Here is a 9952-nt window from a genome sequence, read left to right as displayed (position 1 = left end):
TTTTTTTTTTTTTCCGTGTTTTAGTAGAAATGGGTTTCACCATGTTGGCCAGGCTGGTCTTGAACTCACAACCTCAAATGATCCACCTGCCTCAGCCTCCCAAAGTGCTGGGATTATAGGCATGAGCCACCAGGCCTGGCTGAGGTTCTAGTTTTTTGATTGGGTGGTAGAGGGGCAGTCACCCAGCTGTGTGGGGGTGAGGAGAGGATCTAGGAGTCTTTTTCTTCCTATGAAGATTTTCACTCATTCCTGCTTTCATCTCCTTCTGGCAACCTCATCTTCCTACAACCTCACCTTCACAAGCATTTGGTACCTTCAACTCCTGAGGTTCTTTGGTATGAATTAGACCACTTCTTTTTGTTTGTTTGTTTTTTTGAGATGGAGTCTCGCTTTGTCGCCCAGGCTGGAGTGCAGTAGTGCAATCTCGGCTCACTGCAAGATCCGCCTCCTAGGTTCACACCATTTTCCTGTCTCAGCCTCCCGAGTAGCTGGGACTACAGGCACCCGCCACCACGCCTGGCTAATTTTTTGTATTTTTTAGTAGAGACGGAGTTTCACCGTGTTAGCCAGGATGGTCTCGATCTCCTGAACTCGTGATCCACCCACCTCGGCCTCCCAAAGTGTTGGGATTACAGGCGTGAGCCACTGCGCCCGGCCGAATTAGACCACTTCTTGCTCCTCTAGACTATAGATCCTCAACTTTAAATTTTTTTCAGGCTTTTGAGTCACTTACAACTCATACATCTATTTTCTTTTCTTTTCGCTTTTCTCTTCTTTTCTTTTCTTAGATGGAGTTTCGCTCTGTTGCACTGACTGGAGTGCAGTGGCGTAATCTCGGCTCACTGCAACCTCTGCCTCCCAGGTTCAAGTGAGTCTCCTGCCTTAGCCTCCTGAGTAGCTGGGACTACAGGCACACGCCACCACATCCAGCTAATTTTTTGTATTTTTAGTAGAGACGGGGTTTCACCAGGTTGGCCAGGCTGGTCTTGAACTCCTGACCTCAGGCAATCCACCCGCCTCAGCCTTCCAAAGTGCTGGGATTGCATGTGTGAGCCACTGTGCCCGGCCTCATCCATCTACTTTCTAGATTCCAAAATTGTACTGACATCTCTCGTATTCTCCTATCACTGCTCTTGTTTTCTCTGTTCCATAGGTTTATGCATTTTAAACACTGTTGTCATTTTAGTGAGAATTCAAGAGGAAACAGAAATAAATGCAGCTGGAGAAGCATCCATCCCACCATCCCGACCACAGCTGATCTTCCCTGGAAATCAGGAACCACGCTGTCCAGACCATCTTCACTCCCGCCAACACCGGCCACCCCTCAACTACGAAATGCTCAAGGAGGAGCAGCAGGTGGCTGTGCTGAGGGTGCCCCACAACCCTGCTCCCCCGACATCCACCATGATCCACATCCACAGCGAGACCGCTGTGCCTGACCACGTCATCTGGTCCCTCTTCATGAACTGGTGCTACCTGGGCTTCATAGCATTCACCTACTCCGTGAAGTCTAGGGACAGGAAGATGGTTGGTGACCTGAGCGGGGCCCAGGCCTACGCCTCCACTGCCAAGTGCCTGAACATTTGTACTCTTATCCTGGACATCCATGTGACCACAGCACTCATCATCCTTTTCACCAGCAGCTCTATGATAATATTCCAAGCAATTTCTCAAACGGTAAAGAATCTCCAAGGCCAGCAGCAGCGCCCAGTTACTTGCTGTCCACCGCAGGCCCTACACCCTGGGCCTGAGTTCTGTATCAGCCCTTTATTCTCACATACTTTTCTACAATGGCATTCAATAAAGTGCACGTGTTCCTGGAAAAAAGAAAGAAAGAAAGAAATGCAGCTGTTCAGTCCTCCACATTCAGCCCAGAGGTCTTTATTCTCTCAACCCACTTCAACCAGACTTTTACCCCTGCCACTTTGCTGAAACTGTTCTTATCAAGGTCAAAACTTTGCCTAATCCACTGGACAATTCTCAAGCCTTATCTTACTTAAATTCTCAGTAGGATTTGATATGATTAATCCCTTCTCCTTGAAGCCCTCTCTGTCTTTCCTGCCATCTCTCGGTGTCCTTTTCTGGCATCTCCTTCTCACCTCTAACTGTTGTGTGCTCTCGGGCTCAGTCCTTTTTTCTTCTCTACTTACATTCTCTTGGGTGGCATGCGGTCATGTGGATTTAAATACCATCTATTTGCCAATATCTATTGGCTCTCCATATCCGTGGGTTCCGTGTACATGGAGTCAACCAACTGTGGATCAGAAATATTCAGAAAAAAATATGTTTGTACTGAACATGTACAGAATTTTCTTGTCATCATAGCAAGAATGACAATTAAACAATAAAGTATAATAACTATTTATATAGCATTTGCATTGTATTAGGTATGGTATCAGTAATTTAGCTATGATTTAAAGTACACAAGCCAGATGCAGTGGCTCATGCCTGTAATCCCAGCACTCTGGGAGGCTGAGGCGGGTGGATCACTTGAGGTCAGGAGTTCAAGACCAGCCTGGCCAACATGGCAAAACCCTGTCTCTACTAAAAATACAAGTTAGCCGGGTGTGATGACATACAACTGTAGTCTCAGCTACTCGGGAGGCTGAGGCAGGAGAATAGCTTGAACCTGGGAGGTGGAGGTTGCAGTGAGCTGAGATGGCACCACTACACTCCAGCCTGGGTGACAGAGTGAGACTTTTTCTCAAAAAAAAAAAAAAAGAAAAGAAAAGAAAAGAAAGAAAGAAAAAGAAATACACAGGAGAATATGCATTGGTTATATGCAAATACTACACCACTTTTTTTTTTGTTTGTTTTTGAGACTGTCACCCAGGGTGGAGTACAGTGGTGCAATCGTGGCTCACTGCAGTTTTGACCTTTCTGGCTCAAGCAATCCTCTTGCCTCAGCCCCCTGAGTAGCTGGAACTATAGGCGTGAGCCTCCACACTGGGCTAATTTTTGTATTTTTCATAGAGATGGAGTTCTGCCATATTGCCCAGTCTGGTCTCCAACTCCTGGGCTCAAGTGATCCTCCCACCTCAGCTTCCCAATATGCTGGGATTACCAGGTGTGATGAGCCACTGCACCTGGCCTACTACACCATTTTGTATCAGGAACTTGAGCATCTGTGGATTTTGGTATCCCCAGGAGGTCCTGGAACCAATCCCCCTGCATACCACAGTCGACTGTACATATCTTCAGCTCCAACCTCTGCAACACCCTGGAGCTTCATACTTGTATATGTTTACCCATCTATCTGAGACTTCCCATTGGAAGTCCAATAAGTGTCTCAAATTGGACCTCTTCAAAATAGAACTTGTTTTATCCTTCAAATCGCCTACCTCAGTCTTCTCCATTTCAGTATATACTACCAAGATTCACCTAGATTTTGCTCGGGTTGAACACCCAGGGGTCATCCTTGGTTAGGTTAGGCTATTCCCCTGACACCTACATTAATCCACCTTCATGATCCAATTTCAACTCCAAAATATATCTTGGTTGGTGGGGCACAATGACTCATGTCCATAATCCCAGCACTTTGGGATACTGAGGTGGGCAGATCATTTGAGCCCAGGAGTTCAAGATCAGCCTGGGCAACATAGTGAGACCCTAAAAATACTAAAAAAACAAGAACAAAAACAAACAAACAAAAAACACCAAAAAAAAAAAAAACAGCAAAAAGAAATGCAAGGCATATCTTGGTCAAACGACTTCTCACCATGTCCTCTGCTGCTCCCCTAGTCCAAGTCACCCCTCTCTTACCTGGACACCTGTCATGGCTGCCAGTCTTATGGTTTTTCTGTCATCATTCTTGCTCCTTTTCCACACTGCAGTCTATTTTCTGCATAGCAGTGAGAGTGCTATTTATTTAGTTAGTTATTTTAGAGATAGGGTCCCCCTCTGTTGCCCAGGCTGGAGTTCAGTGGTGTAATCAAAGCTCACTAGTGTAATCAAAGCTCACTGCAGCCTCAAATTCCTGGGCTCAATCCTCCTGCCTCAGCCTCCTGAGTAGCTGGGACCATAGGCGTGAGCCACCATGCCTAGCTGAGAATGCTGTTTACAAAGAGCAAGTCAGCCAGGTCACCCCTACTCATAGCCATCCAATGGCATCTATCACACTCTGGATGAAACCACCTGCTTACCAAGGCCTACAAGGCTTAACAAAGACACGCCTCCACCTCCCTCTCAACCTCAGTCTCACACTGTTCTGGTCACACCAGGCTTCGTGCTTTTCCTTCACATGCCCAGCTCAGCCCTGCCTCAGATCTTTATGTTTCTTCTTTTGCCTGATGCTTTCCTTGAAGATCTTTATGTCATTCACATATCTGCTTAAATGCCATCTCCTCAAAGAAGTCTTCTCTGGCTATCCTCTCTAAAAGAAGCCCCCTTCCTCATCAGTCTCCATCTCCTTAGATAGCTGCCTGCTTCTGGCCAGGTGCAGTGCCTCATGCCTGTAATCCCAGCACTTTGGGAGGCTGAGGCGTATGGATCACTTGAGGTCAGGAGTTTGAGACCAGCCTGGCCAACATGGTGAAACCCTGTCTCCACTAGAAACACAAAAATTAGCCAAGCGTGGTGGCGGGTGCCTATAATCCCAGCTACCAGGGAGGCTGAGGCAGGAGAATCACTTGAACCCAGGAGACTGTCTCAAAATAAATAAATAAATAAAGAAAGAAAAGAAAAGAAAAAGGAAAAAGAAAAAAGAAAATAAAGAAACAAACAAGATAGCTCCCTGCTTCCTTGAGGTCCTCATTCCCCTGGAGACAGCTCCTCCAAGTAATGACCACTGTGGCCATTGCCAGGGAGAGGGTGTCATCATGACACCTGTGCTGAATATCCCACCAGACAGGGTGAGTGCCTAGAAAATCAATGTGGCATTTTTTTCATCCTGAGTTTACAAAGCAAAACTCACACCTGCTAAGAGAGCTCTGTGGTCAGAGCACATGTCCTCCCTGTATTTTGTTTTATTTTTACCATTGTCTGATGTGAATTGGCCAGAGTGGGTAAGACAGAGGAAGAGTGACCTGCCTGTATTGTAGATTTAGGGAGTGCAGAGGGACATTCTGTCGGGAAAATGTGTGTAGACTGGGAAGGACGTGCCAATCAGGAAAGATTCCATAAAACTAACTTTTGAAAACATTTGTATAAGACCAGACCTTAATGACTTCATCTTCTGGCTCTACTAGTTCACTTCTTGGCTTCACACTGAGATTCAGATTAAGCAGCGGTTGACTCGAGCCAACTGCAGTCAGCACTGGGGGACTTGGACATTGGTTGAGTTCGGAAAGACACCAACTGCGGGAAGGAGGAATTTTTGCCACACTCGTCTTTCGGGGGCGTACTTGCGCTTGAGGAGCAGCCAGGATTTCTTTGGGATCTTTCCTTGAGAAAGGGCTGCAAGAACCCAGATCCCTAGCCATGACCTGGCCAATGAAGGCTGTCAGGAACAGGAGGATTCAGTCTATCAGCAAGCAGCCTCTCAGCCAAGATGGAGAGTAAAGGTATTGAGTGCAGACCACGTGCCCTGCAGGTGCTATGTAATGTGCTCTACCTGTGTGATCACAGAAATCCTGGCGCTGGTCCTAGGAGAGTCTATTTTGCTACATTACCCCAGTCATTTACTCATTTATGTAACAAACATTTATTACGTACATATATGTTCCAAGCATTCTTTTTCACTCCTGAAATTGTGGTTACAAGGGAGAAAAAGGCCGAGTCATTGCTCTTACAGGGCTTATAGCCAGGTGATGGGGATCCCAAGTAGACAAACAAATACACGAGACAAAGTGATAAAAGCAGAATCAGGGCCGGGCGTGGTGGCTCACTCCTGTAATCCCAGCACTTTAGGAGGCCGACGGGGGCGGATCATATGAGGTCAGCAGTTTGAGATCAGCCTGACCAACATGGAGAAACCTCGACTCTACTAAAAATACAAAAAATTAGCAGGGTGTGGTGGCACATGCCTGTAATCCCAACTACTCGGGAGGCTGAGACAGAATTGCTTGAATCCGGGAGGCAGAGGTTGTGGTGAGCCGAGATCGTGCCATTGTACTCCAGCCTGGGTGATAAGAGAAAAACTCCATCTTAAAAAAAAAAAAGAGCAGAATCATGAGACAGGTCAGGGATTGTCCAAGTGTGGTCCACAGACCTCTGGGAGTTCCTAAGACCTTTTCAGCAGGTCCAGGGAGGTTGAAACAACTGTATTTGCACAAAAATATTGGTATGTTATTTGCCTTTGTCACTCTTGGGGCATAGCAGTTCTCACATTGGCTCTCTGGGTAGGGGTCATGAATGTCACTCTAGGGAGGCACAGCCCCAGGCCTGAGAAGGACCCCAGGGACTTAGTGAATCTGTCCCTGGGGCATCTGTCCTTGTAAAGGGGCTATGAGCTGATGCCCAGGCTCTAAGGAGACAGTGTTGGCTAGTGTCACCCAACAGGAGGTTTCTTCCTACTCTTCGAATCCCAGGAAGACTCTCCTGGGGTTTTGCCTGTTACTCCCACTCTTACAATCATAGGACTCACATGAGGAGCCTGGGAAGTGAGAGCTGGGGCCACGTGTGACAGCAGCTATGAGAAGCAGAGAACTCTCAGGCCCCAGTCTGCAGTCCCTGTCCTCTCATGCCAGTGTTCAGGGCACTGAATTGTCCTGACTTTGTTTCTCCTGGCAGAATCGCGGGAGGCACAAGGCTGGAAGCTGGATCACTCCCCAAATGAGTTGTTGAGGCTCTGCGTGACATGATGACGTTTGCTGGGCCACTCAGCAGATTGCTCCCCCAGTAGACCTGCCTCACAGCTCGACAGTCTGTCAGTTGCATTTATTGGGAACCCGCTAGCAATGTGAATTGGTAGGCAATCCAAGCATTGCATAGCAGTTCCCAAGAGTTGTGGACTAAGTTATCTATCTCTCAAATCCTGTCTGTCTGCTGACATCTGGGAAAACCAGGTGACACCCACACACCTGAGGCCTTGGCAGCAGCCCAATTAAAGGTTGCAGTTTTTCTTTAGTTACTTTCTGACCTTGGAGTTCGAGAATGCAGGTATTGGGCTTTGCTTCTGTTCAAACTGCATGAACATTTCAAAGTCTAAGCGTTTGAAAATTAACATAGTCAGATGTACATACACAGGCGTTACACGTGTTGCTGTGTGACTTTCAGTAGGAAATAGATCCTTGGATAGTGACTGATCACTGAGCACTCACTTATTTCCACAGGCAGAAGAAACCTGTCCAGAAAAAACCCTGAGCATACCACTGGAGAAAGGTTTAAATGGGCTTTCTGCCAGTGAACTGCATTTGATAGCTACGTGGGTGCAGCCCATGGCAGGAATCCACACAGCTCACAGGAGATCTGTGGGGCCCTGGGATGTTGCAATGTCACTCTGTCTGGGTAAGTGACAGCCAGGATGTGGGATTTGGTGATTATTTTTGGTTTGGTTTGTTTCTAGCTCAGAAGAAAGACTATATATAACATTGAGAGAGGCATAACTTCCAGATTGTCAAGGCTGGTGCTAATAGTGAATGATATACTAATATATGTTACATGGAATCACAAGCTTGCAAGAGCAATGCTCATGTACAAGATGAAAGGATAAATCTTCTGTTGTGTAATGGGAAAAGAAAGCTGGCAATGTAAATGCAGTCTTAATATTTTTTCCAGCATCGCATGTGTAATTAGGCATTCAGTGACTTTCTCATCTAAGGAAATTTGACTTTAATGGGAGCTATATAGCTAACTATTGAAGGAGTATTTTGAAAATTCAGGGTTGAGGATCGGAAGGTATTAACTGTAAAGACGTATTATATCCTTGGCCTTCAAACAAGACAAAAGAAAACAAACAGCTCCGTCAGCACCGATCTGCCATCACGTAAGCTGTGTAGATAGAAGTTAGACTCATATTCTGAACTCTTGGAAATTAAGCCAGAAACAGAATGGTCAGATAATTTTTATACACTAGTGTGTATGTTACATTTTGATCATTTAGGATTTCCCCCCCAAAAGGGCTCTGTTTCATGAATGCCCTTTCATCGGTGTCCGGAAATTGCACAATTTATGATGTAGTCTCATGACGTCTTGGGAAATTAAGGCATAACTTTGGGTAAATCCAAAGTTCATCTTTAAAAAGAGAAAGTTTCAAATGCAGACTTTAACCAAAGGTGATACAATAGAGTCCCTTCCCATCCACACTACCTTTCCCCGCAGACTTCCAGAGAATCACAGGGCACAGTTAGGAGCAGTGACAACCTGAGACAGCATAACTATTCAATCTGACAGCAGTAAAAATGTTTGCTGGAAACCAGTGCAGGAAAGGGTTAGGAAATTAAAGACAGAAGCTTGAGTTTAAAGATTGGACACCACGGACAGATCTCAAAAGCAACTGCTCACTTCCCAAGCCCCAGCTATCCCTGCGTGGTTCATCTTCAGGACAATCTTCAGAGGTTACCCTCTTAGATAGTGGCGCTGAGTCACTCCCTATCGTATTTGTAGCGTAAATGGCCAGGGTCTCTACATGGTTTCAACAGACAGGGCTACACAGTTTATTAGAGAAATGAATTCTTTCTAACCAATAATGATTTAGAAAACATTGTTTTGGGAGAAAATATATCTGCTATTCCTCTCCAGGCATTTTACAGAAAATATTTTGAGCTGTCAAAAGGGGGCATCCTTGCTTTTCCAGACAAAAGAAATCATTCGAGTTTGCTCTGTAGAGCAGCCTTGGCGGGAGTAGTGGGCAGCAGGAGTGCTTAATGATTCTAAATAGCACGGGTGTGCTTAGTTAAGGCTGCAGCTAAGGGTGTGGACCTCGTGTAACTACAACCCTGCTACTCAAAGCATGGCCCTAGGCAGCAGCAGCAGCAGCTGGAAGCCTGTTACAGGTGTGGGCTATCAGGCCTCAACTGGGACCTACTGGACCAGAATCAGGATTTAACAAGGTCCCACGTGGCCAGTTGAACATCTCCACATTGAAGATGCACAACCTCCTAGCTGTATTTCTCAAACTTCCTCCAGGGAGGGGAGACAAGAATCACCTGTGGAGCTTGTTAAACACAGATTCCTGGACTTGCCACTGTTTACCTACTGACCCAGAATTTGCAGCAGCGAGGCCTGGTAATTTGTATATTTAACAAATGCCCCACAGGATGCAAGTCATGAATGAAGTGTGGAGAACACTACAGGATACCTTTATGTTTTTGAAAGAAATATATAATGATCTAAAAAAGAAACTGCTTCTTCCAGATCATGTTTTCCTTTTGAAAAGATGCAGTCTCTCTTTTCCTTGCCACCTTATCTCTTAAAAACAGTGCTATCAAAAGGGAAGAGGGAAGCAGAGGAGAAGTGTGAGAACAACTCCCAGGGTGCAGCAGGAGAGGCCAATGCCTGGGTACTATGGGAAGTGCGACGCGGCCAGCAGAGGGCAGCAAAGCACGTCCTGCACGGGGACCTGCTGGGTGCACGGTGTGGCCCGGAGGCAAGATTGGAGTGTCCTTCTGCGACTAGCTTCTGGCGCTTTCTGGAACTGTTTATGGACGTCAGGTCTGACACTAGGTTTGTCAAGTCAGTGGGGGGCACAGTAGACTCTGCCGGGTCTGAATGGGAGCCAGGTAAGGTATGAGCCAGCACAGTCCAGTAGAAATACAATGCAAACTACGTAGGTTATTTAAACTTTTCTAGAGGATACATTTTTTTTTATTTTGTTTATTATTATTTTTGTATAGAGAAGTAGTCTTGCTATGTTGTCCAGGCTGGTCTTGAACTCCTGGACTCAAGCAATCCTCCTGTCTTGGCCTCCCAAAGTGCTGGGATTACAGGCATGAGCTACCATGCTGGCTGTATTTTTTTTTTTTTTTGAGACAGAGTCTTGCTCAGTCGCCCAGGCTGAAGTGCGGTGGCGCAATCTCGGCTCACTTTAAGCTCCGCCTCCCGGGTTCAGCCCATTCTCCTGCCTCAGCCTCCC

At 46.3% G+C, this 9952-nt stretch overlaps 1 pseudogene across 1 annotated transcript in view; it reads left to right on the top strand.

Moving 5' to 3' along the window:
* Positions 1-1982, top strand: part of LOC105511638 — a 6896-nt pseudogene extending 4914 nt beyond the window's left edge. Inside the window, exon 2 of the transcript XR_001001741.1 lies at positions 1187-1982. The product of XR_001001741.1 is annotated as an interferon-induced transmembrane protein 2 pseudogene (transcript). The remainder of the gene's footprint in view (positions 1-1186) is intronic.
* The last annotated feature ends 7970 nt before the right edge of the window (positions 1983-9952 follow it).

Source organism: Colobus angolensis, unplaced genomic scaffold (assembly GCF_000951035.1).
Source record: "Colobus angolensis palliatus isolate OR3802 unplaced genomic scaffold, Cang.pa_1.0 Scaffold201, whole genome shotgun sequence".
NCBI classification, from domain to species: Eukaryota; Metazoa; Chordata; class Mammalia; order Primates; family Cercopithecidae; genus Colobus; species Colobus angolensis.
The sequence above is the reverse complement of the archived record's forward strand: the minus strand, read 5'-3'. Positions and strand labels throughout refer to the sequence as shown.